Consider the following 15,248-nt stretch of genomic DNA (forward strand, 5'->3'; position numbering starts at 1 on the left):
GATGGGATTGCTCTCATCCCATTCTCTGCCAGTGTCGCCTCTCCCTGTTCCCATATTATTCCTCTAGTGTCCTCCAAGGATCTATCCTTGATTTCCACACCCACTCCCTTCCCCAACCACACAGTCATCCACATGCTAGCCTCACTATCCAAGCATTAGGTGTTAGTTTTCACATGTACTTTGGTGGTATCCAATTCTACCTCACCACTATCTTTCTCAACTCTGCTGAGTAGAGTCAGTGGACGGGGTTTTCTGCTCAATCCGCTGTTTATTTCTTGGTGGCTAAGGTGGCCTGCCATTGGCCTGTGGCTGAATCTTCTGGTCCCGCTGTTGTCAATGGGGTTTCCTGTTGAATGCACCTGTCACCAGTGGGCCACTCACAGTGGGGGTGCACTGCCAGTGGGACTGGAAGATCCTGCTGGTGGGAATGGCCAGAAGATTCCATCCATAGTATCATAGGGCAGAATTTTATGAGAAAAATTCTAAGTGCCGAGGTAACATGAAAATGGAAGTTCCAGACCTTTTTTTTGGGCGTCCAAACAAACAATCTAGACTGTTAGAGTGGGTGGGGCTTAACTTACCAGCCAACTGCTCTAACAACAAAGGGAGCTATTGTGCATGTGCAGACCTCTGCAGTTGCACATGCACAGTTGCAGCCAGAAGAGGGCTGATAGGTCTGAGAGAGAGAGACCTGTCAGGCCTCTGCTGCTGCAGCCAGCTTTGACAAAGCACCCATCCCTCAGTATCCTGGGGACCCACGACCGATTGAAAGTCCCACACCATTGGGAAATGTCGCCCCTGCCCTCTCCCCCTCACTGCCCTGACTAATCGCCCTCCATCCCCCCCACCAATCACAATGCAGAGTTACAATGGGCACCTGGCTACCCAATTGACCAGTCCTGGCCTGACCCTGCCCTCTCAGGTCCTGCCCCCTTTAGCCCTCCACCCCTTTAGGCCTCCACCACTTCAGATCCTGCTTCTTCAGGCTCTGCCCCATAGACCCTGTCTGAGTAGACCCTGCCCTCTAGGTTTCACCCCCGTAGATCCCATCCCCTGGCTCTGCCAGAGTGCCAAGCTGGCACTGCTCAAGGGGCACCCACACACTTGCCCTCAACTTCTCCGAGGGGGCCTCAGTGTCCTCTGGTTCTACCGAGAGGCTGTCACAGCTGGTTCCCATTCTTGGGAACCTCTCCCAGTGAGGCCACAAAGGCAAGTGAGTTCAAACGATGGCACCCTATTCTTATTAAATCCATATAAATGCCATTTAAAATAAATTTAAATTATTTATTCAGCCTCTTACTGGAAATGGATGGGAGGCTGAATACGCCAGATATCCGGTACTGATAAGATTGTGAAGGGTGAGAAATCGGCCATGAACTTGATTTTCTTGGTTCTCATGCAATTTTACCAGCTTGCCCCATCCATTGATGGGTGGGGTGAACCGGTAAGATCATCCCCATAGAAGTTTACAGCACAGAAAGAGGCCCTTCAGCCCATTATGTCTGTACTGTCCAACAAGCACCTATGCTATCTCTAAGACATCAATCTGCTTGTCTAACATCTAGGACTGGATGAGCAGACATGTCCTCCAATTCACTATCGATAAGGCCATTGTCCCAATGTGAACCTCATCTCCTATCCACAACTCCATCCCTCTCCCTGGCAACTCTCTTGATGTCTAATGTAAATCCAAGATGACATTCAGACCATATATCTATACCATTACTAAGGCTGCTCACTTCCAGCTCCATAGCATCACCCTGCCCTGCACCTGCCTTAGCCCATTTACTAATGAAGTGCCTTATCTTTGCTACCTCTTGACTTCATTCATCCAATTCTGGCTGGCCAGAGGTGCACTAACAAAGTGGGCTAGATTGGTGAGGAAATCCTCCTGCCTATGCCCTCATTCACTCTAAATCTCATTCACCTATCACCTCTGGACTCGCTGACCTGTATCGGTTCCTGCTTAAGCAATATATCGACTTTAAAATTTTCATTCTTGATTTCAAATCCCTTCACGGCCTCACCACTTACCGTGTCTGTTCCCTTTTCTTACCTGCAACCCTTAGAAATATCTGTGCCTCTCTAAATCTGACATCTTGAGTATTCCCACTTTTAATAGCTTCACTATTGATGCTGTGTCTGCAGCTGTCAAATCCCAGGGCTCTGGTATTGCCTCCATCTTTGTACATTGTTTCCCTCCTTTAAGATGTTCATTAAAACTTAATTATTTGATCATCTGCCCTAATATCTCTTTATGTGATTCAGTGTCAAACAGTGCTTTATAATGCTCATGGAAGTGCTTTGGGATGTTGAATTACATTAAAGCTGCTGTGAAAATGAATGCAGATGCAGGAGGATTGAGGTTTAAAAGCAAGTCTACGAAGTATTTCTTTATCTGATCTGTGATTATGATCTGTGGTGGTGAGTGAATGGAATCGGCTGCCGTCAGTGGTGGTGGAGGCAAACTCGCTGGGGTCTTTTAAAAGACTTCTGGATGAGTATATGGGATTTAATGGGATTGGGGGTTATAGATAGGTCTATAGATTGGTAGGTGTTGATGTGATCGGCGCAACTCGTGGGCCAAAGGGCCTGTTTGTGCTGTAGTGTTCTATGTTCTATGTTCTATTATCAACTGCAACACATTGCCAAAAAGAATGATAGAATCCAGAACATTGGGTTCATTAAAAAAAAACAGCTAAAACACTGGAATGGAAAGATGATAAGATCAGCAATCACAGTACTCTTTTGTCTCCACAGGTAGTGGCTGTTTTCTTTGGTGACCTTCTCTTCAGAGGAAGCAGAAAGAAAATCATTTCTCCTGAAATCAAGTTCACATTAAGAATCTGTTATTCAGTCATTTGTAATCACCCTTCACACACACACACACACACACACACACACACATCACTTTACTATTCAGAGAGTATCCCAAGAAGACCACTATGAATGATTTTATTTCTCTATATTTAGCTAACTGTTTGTTGATCCTATTGAATAGTGGTTGTTAGGGAATGTGGTTGATCTTTAAATGATATGATCTAATATTCATTCCAATTTTAAATGTGCCACCAGTTCATTAAAATAAATCAAATGGGAACCAGCTGACTTTGTCTTGATCCAGCAAATGCACTGCTGCGAGCAGAAATAGGAAAACAAGCTTCACCTGATTACAACATCCCACTGGCAAAGTTTCATGAGGTAAAGTTATCCACATTGTCTGCTCTTGCTTGTGGAGGCCTCCATGGAGAAATAAGAAAAGCTGACTTTTCTCAAAGGCGGTTTTCGTTTTGTTGCGAAGGTTCTTGTACAGTGGTGTTTAGCAGAGACTGGTAACCTCTTTATTATTACTGTACTTGCCTTCCACCAGTCCCCGTTGGAAAGCCAACAGCAAAATGCATGTCCTGTCCTCACCTGTGCTTGTTCTTTCTAAGAACCACAAAAATTCATGTTCTAGGACGTCATCTGGAGTGTGGAAGTAGCCTTCCTTTTATTATTATGTGCCACTTGGTGACAAGGTGAAGCATACTAGCCACCTGGTGCACACCATCAATATAACAGTAGCAAAAGAGGCACTGATTCACTGTCTGAAGTGTGTGGTTAATATCCCACTTTTCACATAATGCAACTGGCCACTCTTTCACCGGCCTGGCGACCTGAACAGGCCAGCTGTTCCAGTTGTCGGCAGAGTCGCATGTAAAAAGATAGGCTTACATTTTTACAGGCTTTTCATGACAACAAGGTGTTACAAAATAGTTTACAATCACTTTTGATGTGCAACGCTGTTGCAACAGCGGCAGCCAATTTGTGCACATAGCAAGAGCTCACCAACAGCAATGTGATAATGGCAAAACAATCTGTTGTTGAGATGTTGGCTGAGAGATAAGTATTGGCCGGGACACCCCGAAAGTTCACTCACACTTCTTTAAAATAGTGCCATGGGATCTTTTACGTCTGTCTGAGAAATCAGGTAGATCTTCTGATTAAAACAATTCCATAGAATTACATTTTGAGTGTCGGCCTGAATTTTGTGTTCAGGCCCCTGGATTTGAACGCACAGTCTTCCCCCTCAGAAGTGACAGTGCCAACACTGAGTCATAGCTGACACCTAAAGCAGAGTATGCTTCAGCTAAAGGTCCGTGAGGTATCCTGACTTGTTCCCTGACAAAACAGTAGCCATGCTCGTTTGTCTTCACTGCTACTCAGTGGTCACCAAGCAGTGGTTGACTCTTCAATGCCTTCTGAAATGGCCTGGCAAGTCACGCAGTTCAAGGGCAACTAGGGATGGGCAACAAATGCTGACCAGCCAGCAATGTCCATGTCCTGCAAATTAATAAAAAAGGACACTCTCAATTCCTTTGACACAGAATTACCAGTATCACACCCAAAGACTAGTTTTGGCCTTGAAGGAATAGTATCGCAACAGGGACACAGGGGCCAAGAGGCTAAAATTATAAGGATGGATTCCATAGCCGTGGCTTGTATTCCCTTGAATATAAAGATGAATGCATGGATCAGTGAGAAGTGAATAAAACATCAAAAGGATCTGTTTGGGTAAATATGGAGAAACCTTTTCTTCTGGTAGGTAATCAAGAGCAGGGCGATACAACCTTAAAGTCACAGCTAAGCCATTCACAAATTCTGGAAGCACTTTTTCACACAGCATTTTGAATTTTCTCCCCTCCAAAAATGCTAGGGAAATTTGAGATTTCAATACTGAGATACCTAAACTGTTTGCTAAGGATATCAAGGGGAAGGGAGCAAAGGCAGGAAAATGAAATTGAGATCACTTATCAGCCATGATCTAATTGACTGACTTAGAAGGCCCAAGAGGCTGAATGACCAGTTCCGAGTCTTAATAGTCTTATAATCCAGGCAACAGTGTAAAATAAAGTAAAATTTATTTATTAGTCACAAGTAGGCTTACATTAACACTGCAATGAAGTTACTGTGAAAATCTCCTAGTCGCCACACTCCGGCGCCTGTTTGGGTACATTGAGTGAGAATTTAGTGTGGCCGATGCACCTCATCAGCATGTCGTTTAGACTGTGGGAGGAAACCAGAGCACCTGGAGGAAACCCATGCAGACACGGGGAGAACATGCAAACTCCACAGACAGTGACCCAGCCTGGGAATTGAACCAGGTCCCTGGTGCTATAAGGCAGCAGTGCTAACCGCTGTGCCACCATGTTCTGCAAGATCATCTGGAAACAGTAGGGACATGTATCACAGCATGGGAGTGGGAAGAAAGGGCCATCGCATGCCATGGGTGTTCCTGCCTTCTTCTCAGTCCAGGCAGCAATCAAATGTCTACATTTTACTAAAGGCACCCACAGAACATTTACTCACCTGCCAAAAGGGAAGGGATTCCATATTTTCAATGGCTTGATACTGTCTGACAAATCCAAGGGTCCCTTGTGTTGATATCACATACTCAGGAAATTGTCATGGCACCTTATCATTACAGCTGCCCCTGACCTCTTCAGGGAGGGTATCTTCTGAGCTACCAGGCACATCGCTGGATCTCATGACCCCAATCAGAGTGCCCTCAACAAGGGAGCAACAAGATGAGGCACAAGCATCTTCCAGGCTAGAGACTGACACATTCTCTCAATGTGTATGCCAGATAGAGACTCCAGCTATTCCCCCCCGGGTGCTGAATCTGTGGCGCAGTGGTCAAAAACATGGCTGGTGCACATTAGTTATTAGATCCTGAAAGCTCTGAACTGCCAGAGCTGTTGAAGCTCCATTTCACTGTGCATCAATCAGTTTCCTATTTACTCAAAGCAACCATCTGTGCTTCACTGAAGTTGGAGGTACTGATTAGACTCTGTTTCTTTCTTTTTTATTCATTTGTGGGACATGAACATCTCTGGATGGCCAGCATTTATTGCCCGTCCCTAGTTTCCCAATGGCAGTTGAGAGTCAACCACATTGCTGTGACTCTGGAGTCACATGTAGGCCAGACCAGGTAAAGATGGCAGATTTCTTTCCCTAAAGGACATTAGTGAACCAGATGGGTTTTTTCTGACAATCACAACGGCTTCATGGTCAACAGTAGGTTCTTAATTCCAAATATTTTTTATTGAATTCAAATTCCACCATCTGTCATTGCAGGATTTGAACCCAGGTCCCCAGAACATTAGCTGAGTTTTCTGGATTCATAGTCTCGCGATAATACCACCAGGCCATCACTTCCCCATGGAGATCCTGATTGAAATATAACTGATGCTCACTCTACTCGAGTTTGTGATAGAAAAAACCCACCACAATGTTGTCATTGAAGACATGTGACTCACCTTCAGTTACTGTGCATTTTTGGAGAATGACCTCAGAGACTTAGGAACACAGAAACAGGAGTAGGCCATTTAGCTCCTTGAGCATGTTCTGCCATGATGGTGGGTTGATGTGCAACTTAACATCATATCACTTGGTTATCTCAAATCTCTCAATCTTAGATTTAAAATGAAAAGTTATGATGTATTCGAAACAACTTTTGTCAGGCACATACTCATGAAATTACTGTTGATTCTGTAAAAAGTGTACATAATAAACATTGCACAATCATGTAGTGAAGTCATCAAGACAAGTGAGAACTAATTCTCTTACCTGGCTGTTGCCAGCTTGCTGCTGAACAGTGCAGGCTGAAGGGTCATTTTAATGACTGCACAGGTTGCAGATAATGTGGAACTTACACCCATTTTCTGTTGGTTTTACCCCAAGGTCATCACCAAATGCAGACCTCAACAGCCCACTTTAACTTTATAGTTGTTGGTGTACATAGGCACATGGTTCTTTTAAGAGATGACAGTTCTTTAATTAACTTAAAGGAAATTCTGGGCTAGAGTGCACTTTATTTCTCTCTTTTGTACAGCCTGCAAGATTGTTTTTGCAGCCTGAGATTGGACAACATTGCTCAGCCCAATCTGTGCTTCAGGTCTTTCCTCTGTAACTGCTTCCTGTAACTACAACTTTCCAAAACTCATCAATAATCTTTCCAAAGAGGGTTGTTACTGAGCATGAGCAGGCTACACTGGGTGCAGTGCAAAATGGGCTAGCAGTGATAGTTTCCTCAGTAGTAGAAATGGCAAAGTTAGAAGGAGGATTCTTGCTGCATTATTTGATTCTCCTTTTCTCCTCCCCACAGATGCTTTTGAAACATAGATTAATGAATAAAATAAAGTTAAAGCTGTACCACTGTTTCTCCAAATCTATAATGACCTGATGAATATTGGAAATGATCTTCACTTTTGCTCAAAAGTGATTTTCTTTTTATCACGTGGCCCAAATTTGTATTTTATCTTTCTGTAATACATTAAAAACCTTCAAGAACGTCAATCCATTTATGTTGTTTCTTTAAGAGGCTAGAGAGGCATAATGATTATATTACTGGATAGGAATCCAGAGGCCAAGACTAATGATTCTGGATTTGTTTTCAAATCCCACTATGCCATCAGCAAATAACTCATCTCCTGATTCCCCAAATCCTCTCCACTATCTACAAGTCAGGAGTGTGGTGGAATGCTCTGCACTTGCCTGGACAAATGCAGTTCCAACAGCACCCAAAAAGCTCAACACCATTGAGGACAAAGCGACCCAATTGATCAGTACCCTATCCACCATTGACTCCGTCCACTGACGCACAGTAGCAGAAGTGTGTACCATCCACAAGATGTACTGCAGCAGTTCTCCAAGGCTCAGCACCTTCTAAACTTGCAAACAGCTAATCAAACAGCGGTTCCTAAACTCAGGGTGGCATTGCAGGAGCAACATTTGCAGCCGCAAGCTCCTCCTCCCCACTGGCGGCAATGGCGACAGTGGAGAGGGATTCCAGTAGGACAGGCCTGAACCTCTGCTGTCAGGTCGCAAAATAATGGTTTGTATGTCTGAATCATCCTTTTACATTCAGATGAACTTCTAGTGACGTGTGTCGAGCAATCCCAGGAGGCCTCTGTGTCAACTTGATGCAAGCAGACACAGGCAGAGGCAGTGTAGCTGAGTGACTGATTTTGTTTGTGAAAAACCAAGAGATCATGCGGCTGACCTGGGAAGGTGAGTGGCAGATTCAAACTTTCTCATTTCTGCTCCTGTCTGCCTCTGTTGCAGACTCCTTACCCTGGGGTGGTCACTCTCTTTCACAGGCAGCAGCAACTGGACCAGAAGGAGGGGTAGTGACAGTAGTGGGGTGGTGGTGGTGGATGAGTGTATGGTGGGGAGGAGGGCTGATTACAGCGTAGGATGTGACGGACTTCAACAACAATGGCAATATTAGCTGTAAAGAACAATTGTGATCGTGTGAGCCAAGCATACTGGCATTTTTGATCAAGTTATAATCAGGAACAGCTAGTGGTCAGAAAGCTGCTGCAAGTAATGACCTGGCCTGTGGCCTGACAATTTCTGTGTTGACCAAATAAGGATATTTATTTAGATGATGCTATATATACATTGGAACTTTTGTTACAATATATGGTGAGGCTATGTGATTTAGATGCGGCTTGATATTAGCATTTGGGAGTTGTTTATAAGTAATTCCACTGGCCACGATCGAACCACGTGATCAGTTTATGGTGATATCATTGGCTGACTGCCAGAGAACTTTCTGGAAGATTGGAAAGGTTGGAGATAAAGACACATGTTTCAGCCTTTGTCTTCAGCAAGAACTTGAGATCCACCATCACAAATGTGTCCTGAAGGAACATCTTCAGAAAAGACAAAGGAACTATCAGGAAGAATCTACATTTGGAACGGACCTTGCCTATTCGCTCAAGAAACTGGGTGGTATTCATTTTCAGTTGAAGAGTTAAAGTTCAGCGAAAGAGTTATAGTTTCAGTTAAAGAGTTAATATTAAGAGTTGAAGTGTAAGAGTTAGTGTTGCAACTGTTGCAAGTTTGAGTTTGGTACATAAAGTGTTGAACAAATGAAAGTTTATTTATGTGAATTTGAGTCGACACCTGTCCTTTGGTTTGTTATACTAAACTGAGTACCTAGAAAGAGATTTAAGTTTACAGCCAGATAATATGTTGATTGATAATACCCAAACTTTAATAATTTTATACTGAATGTTACTATTCAGCTTTATTGTTATGCTTTTGCTGTCATCTACAGTCATATTAATTTCCAAGTGTTAAAATGGAGTTATGTTGGAAAATAATTTGGGAAGCACTGATGTCGAAGGAGAAGGACAGCCAGTTCATGGTGACAGCACCACATGTAAAGCCATAGAGTAATTAACTTACACAGTGCAGAAGAGGACCTTCGGTCTATCACGTCAGCACCAACACATTAGAAACACCTGAATTCCCACCTAATCCCATCTGCCAGCACTTGGCCCATAGCCCTGAATTTTATGATATGTCAAGTGCTCATCCAGATACTTTTCAAAGGATGTGAGGCAACCCGCCTCTACCACCTTCCCAGGCAGTACATTCCAGACTGTCACCACCCCCTGGGTAAAAAAGCTTTTCCTCACATCCTCCCAAATCTGCCCCTCACCTTGAACTTATGTCCCCTCATAACTAACCCTTCAACTAAGGGGAACAACTGCACCTTATTTTTAACAGGTCCGGCAGCATCTGTAAGGAGAGAAAAGAGCTGAAGTTTCCAGTCCAGATGACCCTTTGTCAACTTTGAAAAAGGGTCATCTGGACTCGAAACGTCAGCTCTTGTCTCTCCTTACAGATGCTGCCAGACCTGCTGAGATTTTCCAGGGCTTTCTCTTTTGGTTTCAGATTCCAGCATCTGCAGTAATTTGCTTTTAATTTTAATGCACCTTATTCTTATCCACTCTGTCCATGTCCCTCATATTCTTTTTCACCTCGATTAGGTTGCTCCTCAGTCTTCACTACTCTGACGAAAACAACCCAAGCCTACCCAACCTCTCTCCATAACTTAAATGTTCCATCCCAGACAGCATCTTGGTAAATCTCCTTTGCATCCCCCCCAGTGCAATCACATCCTTCCGATAATGTGGCGACCAGAACTACATACAGTACTCCAGCTGTGGCCTCACCAAACGCCACTACTTTTGCCTCAATTGGTAAAGGCAAGTGTCCCATTTGCTTTTTTCATCACCCTACTAACATGTTCTTCTGCCTTTAGAGATCTGTGGACAACACGCCAAGGTCCCCTTAGTGCACAGAGCTTCCTAGTGTCCTACCATTCATTGAGTACTTCCTTGTCAAATTACTCCTTCCAAAGTGTATCACCTCATACTTCTCAGGGTTAAATTCCATCTGCCACTGATTTGCCCATTTGACCATTCTGTCTACATCTTCTTGTAGCCCAAGACACTCCACCTCACTGTTAACCACCCAGCCAATCTTTGTGTCATCCACAAACTTATTAATCCTATCCCTCTGTCTTTCACAAAATGTTGATAAGAAATGTGTCACCATTCTTTCATTGTCACTGGGTGAAAATCTTGGAACTCCCTATCCAACAGCACTACAGGAGTGTCGTCAGCACACAGACTGAATGATTCAAAAAGGCTGCTCACCATCACCTTCCCAAGGGCAATAAATGCCAGCAATGCCAAGGACTCAATACATTTGAAGAAAAAATGAGATATGAATGAGGTATGGTATATCCACGTGTGAGCATTGACATTCTATTCCCCTGCCTCAATTTCTCCCCTCTTTTAAACATGTCAGGTTCTATTCTATTCTAAATTCCAAGGGTACTGCCGAAGACATTAAAACACAATCAAATAAACATTCTTCACGTGAGTTCACATGTCCATGCAGTGAATGTGGTCTGGATATTCATTAATCTAATTTTGTTTCTGACTACAAGGTTCAAACCAAAGCCAATGTGGTCCAACAAGGATCAGTTCCACCAACAGCAGCTTGGTTTGTACCTTAGAACAGAATCATAGAATAGAATCGCTGCAGTGCAGAAGGAGGCCATTCGGCCTATCGAGTGTGCATCAACAACAATCCCACCCAGGCCATAACCCCGTAACCCCACATTTTTACCCTACCAATCCCCCTGACGTCCCCCAACACTAAGGAGCAATTTTATCATGGCCAAGCAGCCTAATCCGCACATTTTTGGACCATGAGAGGAAACCCACACAGACACGGGGAGAATATGCAAACTCCACACAGACAGTCACCCAAACCAGGAATTGAACCTGAGTCCTTGGTGCTGTGAACCACTGTGCCACCGTGCCACCATGCCATGATATAGTATTATCACTGACTATGACAAGTCACAGAACTTTTTATTTATTGCCCTTACTGGCCCAAATATACCAGCTTTCACTGTAAAATTGGCAAAGGCAGAGGGATCCAGGTAAACTTTTTTTCCAGTTCAATTTGCTTACATAAGAAGGAATACAAACAGCATCAAGATTATCAAAATGGGTTGAATTGCATTGGTTATTTACCTTGCCGGACCTCACAGTAAAGGGTTAACTCTGATACTGCCACTGAATATAACATAAGAAGTGATGTCACAGTGACATCCCTCACTGAGTGAGACATACCTCAGAGAGTAGTCGTATCTATAACCTTGTCACTATTTAGTGATGTAAATTAAGGTGTTTTGAACAAGAGGCTATTGTCTCCAGCATAACCCCATCAAGAGTGAGAAGCCAATGAATCCTGAGATGAATACCAAAAAGCAGATAGTGGCAACAGTGACTACCCCTACAGAGGAACTGTAGAAAATGGTGGCAAACACATGAATTCATAATCAGCAAAAATGCAGAGTGATGGATGAAAAATGTTGTGGCCAACCAACCCAGCAACCATATCAGAGACAAAAGAACATAAAAAAAACACAAGGGCAGCCGAGCAACTAGTAAGGCAAGCAAAGTGGGAAAGCAGACAGGTTGAGCAATGGTAAAACCAGTAAAGGTATTTCATCCGATATCACAACTCTTCAGGTCTTACGAGTAAAGGTAATAAAGACCAAGTTAGCACTTTGTTATATGCTGTTAGGAGCATTGCAGGTGATATATTGGCCAGACAGGAGGGTGAACAAAGAGACAGCCTCCTATGAAGCTGACATTAGAACCTTTGATTTGATCTTCACTCTACTTAAAAATATACATATGGGCCATAACTTCTGGCTAGCATTGGAAAGAGTTGGCCCACAGGACTGACAAGAAATAAATATATATTTATCTGTCCTCAACAACTACACTGATACTACTGATCACTGGAGCTGCTTAGGGCCTGCATCGAAAGACAAGTCACAGCCTCAGTGCAGTCCAGCTCCAATGGAATTAAGGAGATCATTCCCTCTTATTTTAATGCACTAGCTGCCATAAAGCAGCTAAGTGCATAACTAGTTATATCATAAAGGTGTCATTCACTGAGAAAAGATGAATGAGTCACATGTCAGAGATAGCTATTGGTTGTCCTGGTGTCTTATAACCTTGTAAGTAGTCAGCAATGTAAATAAAGATGTTTTGAACATAGGAACATTGCTTCCAGCAATATTTCATCGAGAGTAGAAACTACTGAATCCTGAGGCAAACCCACAGTAACAGACACACTGGGCCATTTTTTCACTTCTGGCGATGACACAATGGCTGCTAACCTCTTCAGAAACTTCCAGCCAGGCTTTCTTCTTGTGGCCTCCTCCTCCTGTCCTCTGAGGAGAATACTTGTCTCTTTTCCCTTTTTGTCGACAGAAAGGTCTCCAGGGAGCTGTCATTTTATCCATGGAGAACCCTTCCAGACATTCCTTCCATTGTTCCAGGGCAGCACGGTAGCACAGTGGTTAGCACTGCTACTTCACAGCTCCAGGGACCTGGGATCAATTCCCGGCTCGGGTCACTGTCTGTGTAGAGTTTGCACATTCTTCTTGTGTCAGAATGGATTTCCTCTAGGTACTCTGGTTTCCTCCCACAGTCCAAAGATGTGCAGGTTAGGTTGATTGGCCTTGCTAAATTGCCCCTTAATGTCCTGAGATGCTTAGGTTAGTGGGATTAGAGGGTAAAATATGTAGGGATACGGGGGTAGGGTCTGGGTGGGATTGTGTTCGGTGCAGACTTGATGGGCTGAAGGGCCTCTTTCTGCACTGTAGGATTCTATGATTCTATGATTCCAAATGCTACCCCCTCTTCAGCCTTCTCTGTGTTCAATCAGTATGAAGACTGCAGTTTGCCTTTCAACTATGATGTCCTTAGAAGTGCTGCTGGCATTAAGTCTTGCCAGCCAATAGTAACTAGTTAACTCCCCCACAGATCTGCTGGTACCTCCAGGTGGCCTGTCACCCTCATGTGGGGGGTCAAAAGCTGCAAGTGACTTTGCTGTCGGGATTGGAACACAGTGGGAAAATTCGGTCCAATCCGACAGCACAGTGGTTAGTGCTGCTGTCTCACAGCGCCGGTGACTTGGGTTCAATTCCAGTCTTGGGTGACTGTGTGGAGTTTGCTTGTTCTCCCCATGTCTGTGTGGGTTTCCTCACAGCCCAACGATGTGCCAGTTAGGTGGATTGGCCATGCTGAATTGCCCCTTTTGTCCCAAGATGTGTAGGTTAGAGGGATTAGCAGGGTAAATACATGAAGTTAGGAGGATAGGGTGGGAGGGTGAGCCTGGGTATGATGCTCTCTCAGAGTCTGTGCAGACTTGATGGAATAAATGGCCTCCTTCTGCACTGTAAGGATTCTATGATGCAGAAATTAGTTTACCATTGTTGAGTGCAGCTTTGATTTGGCCAGCCAATTATGGAATAGACTTGAGATTTTATAAATCTGGTAGTAGAATTTGAAAGTATAAACCCCCAGTCAGTCAGAGAGTTGAGCACAAAATCTAGGTGAGACATTTCAGTCTTGTGCAGCGAGAGGTTTTGATTCTTCTAGGTCTCATCATTTGAAATCGTGAATTATTGAAGTTGTTAAGATTCCTGCCAAACTATAAACCAAAGTAAATCTATGAAGACAAGCCATAAATTTCAAACTGTACTTATCTTTGCTTCACTCCATCAACAAAAATGGCAATTTCCAATGTGCTACCTTGGGTTGGCCTGAGGACGTGGTAAGGTTGAATCTTGTAGTTATTATTTGATTGTATTTTACCAGCAAATATAAACTTATAACACTTTCACAGTGACATTTCACAACTAATAAATCATTTATTGCCACAATTCAACTCATAGCAAGGTAGCATTGGATGGTTTTTGTTGAAAGGTCACAGATCTGAAATGTTAGTTTCTCTCTCCACAGATGCTGCCGGATCTGCTGAGTATTTCCAGCACTTCCTCTTTTTATTTATGATTCAATGGATTTAGGTCACTCTACCTGCACACCAAAGTTATTTGGGGATTCAGAAGGTGATGAGATGTCATCAAAACGCACCAAAGTTATTACTGGCTGATTAACATTCACTGAGTTAACATTCATGATATGCAATGGCCGTCTCCAATAAAGTAAAGAGCAACTTCCTCTCTTTGACATTCAACAGCATTGCCATCATCAAATCTTCTACCATCAACTAGCTGGGACACCTTAGACCAGATGTTTAAATGGATCAGTCACAGGAGTACTATTACTATGGTTATAAGAGCAGGTCAAAAGTTGGACATTCTGTAACAGGTAAATCACCTTCTGAATCCTCAAAGCCTGTCCACCACCTACAAGTCACAAGTCAGGAATGTGACAGAATACTCTACACTTTCCTGGATGAGTGTGGTGTCATAGAAGAAGCTCAACATCAACCAGGACAAAGCAACCTATTTGATGACATCTCATCCATCACCTTAAACAGTAATTCCGTTAAACACCAGCAATGGCCGGAATTCCATTCATGCTGAGTGGATTCTTTGGCCCTGTCTGTGGCACACCCAGTGCTGTGAGTTTCCCAGTGTCATGGGGTGGCTTTAATGGGAGTTTACATTGACAGCAGCAGGACCGGGAGATCCTGCTGCTAATGAACAGCATACCGACTCCCGTTGATCATAGATCATAGAACCCTACAGTGCAGAAAGATGGGAGGCAAGAGACTCTTGCTTGGTGTCTACAAGGTGCATGGCAATGACTGCATTGGCCACCAGTTTAAGCAATGCCTCAAATTTAAAATTCTCATACTCGTTTTCAAATACCTCCATGGCCCCTCTGAAAGCCAAATTATTATTTACCTTTTAATGTGTAGAGGTTTTAATCATGTAACTGTTTCTCTCTTTTATATTAGTAAATGTTATTTCTTTTATATTAATAAATGTTAACTGTTTGTGGTGTAGGCCTGTGTGGGGAGTCTGTCTGATGGTGGTAATATGGAACATTGAAGCAAAAGGAGAA

General features: G+C 43.5%; 1 protein-coding gene across 1 annotated transcript in view; it reads left to right on the top strand.

The window, feature by feature from the left end:
• saxo4 (stabilizer of axonemal microtubules 4) overlaps positions 1–2,851 on the top strand; it is a 160,545-nt gene extending 157,694 nt beyond the window's left edge. The window contains exon 14 of the mRNA XM_080191589.1: positions 2,761–2,851. The gene's annotated coding sequence lies outside the window, so the exon portion shown is untranslated. The remainder of the gene's footprint in view (positions 1–2,760) is intronic.
• The last annotated feature ends 12,397 nt before the right edge of the window (positions 2,852–15,248 follow it).

The sequence above is a fragment of the Carcharhinus amblyrhynchos genome, chromosome 6 (genome assembly GCF_965287045.1).
Source record: "Carcharhinus amblyrhynchos chromosome 6, sCarAmb.v2.hapA, whole genome shotgun sequence".
Lineage (NCBI taxonomy): Eukaryota > Metazoa > Chordata > Chondrichthyes > Carcharhiniformes > Carcharhinidae > Carcharhinus > Carcharhinus amblyrhynchos.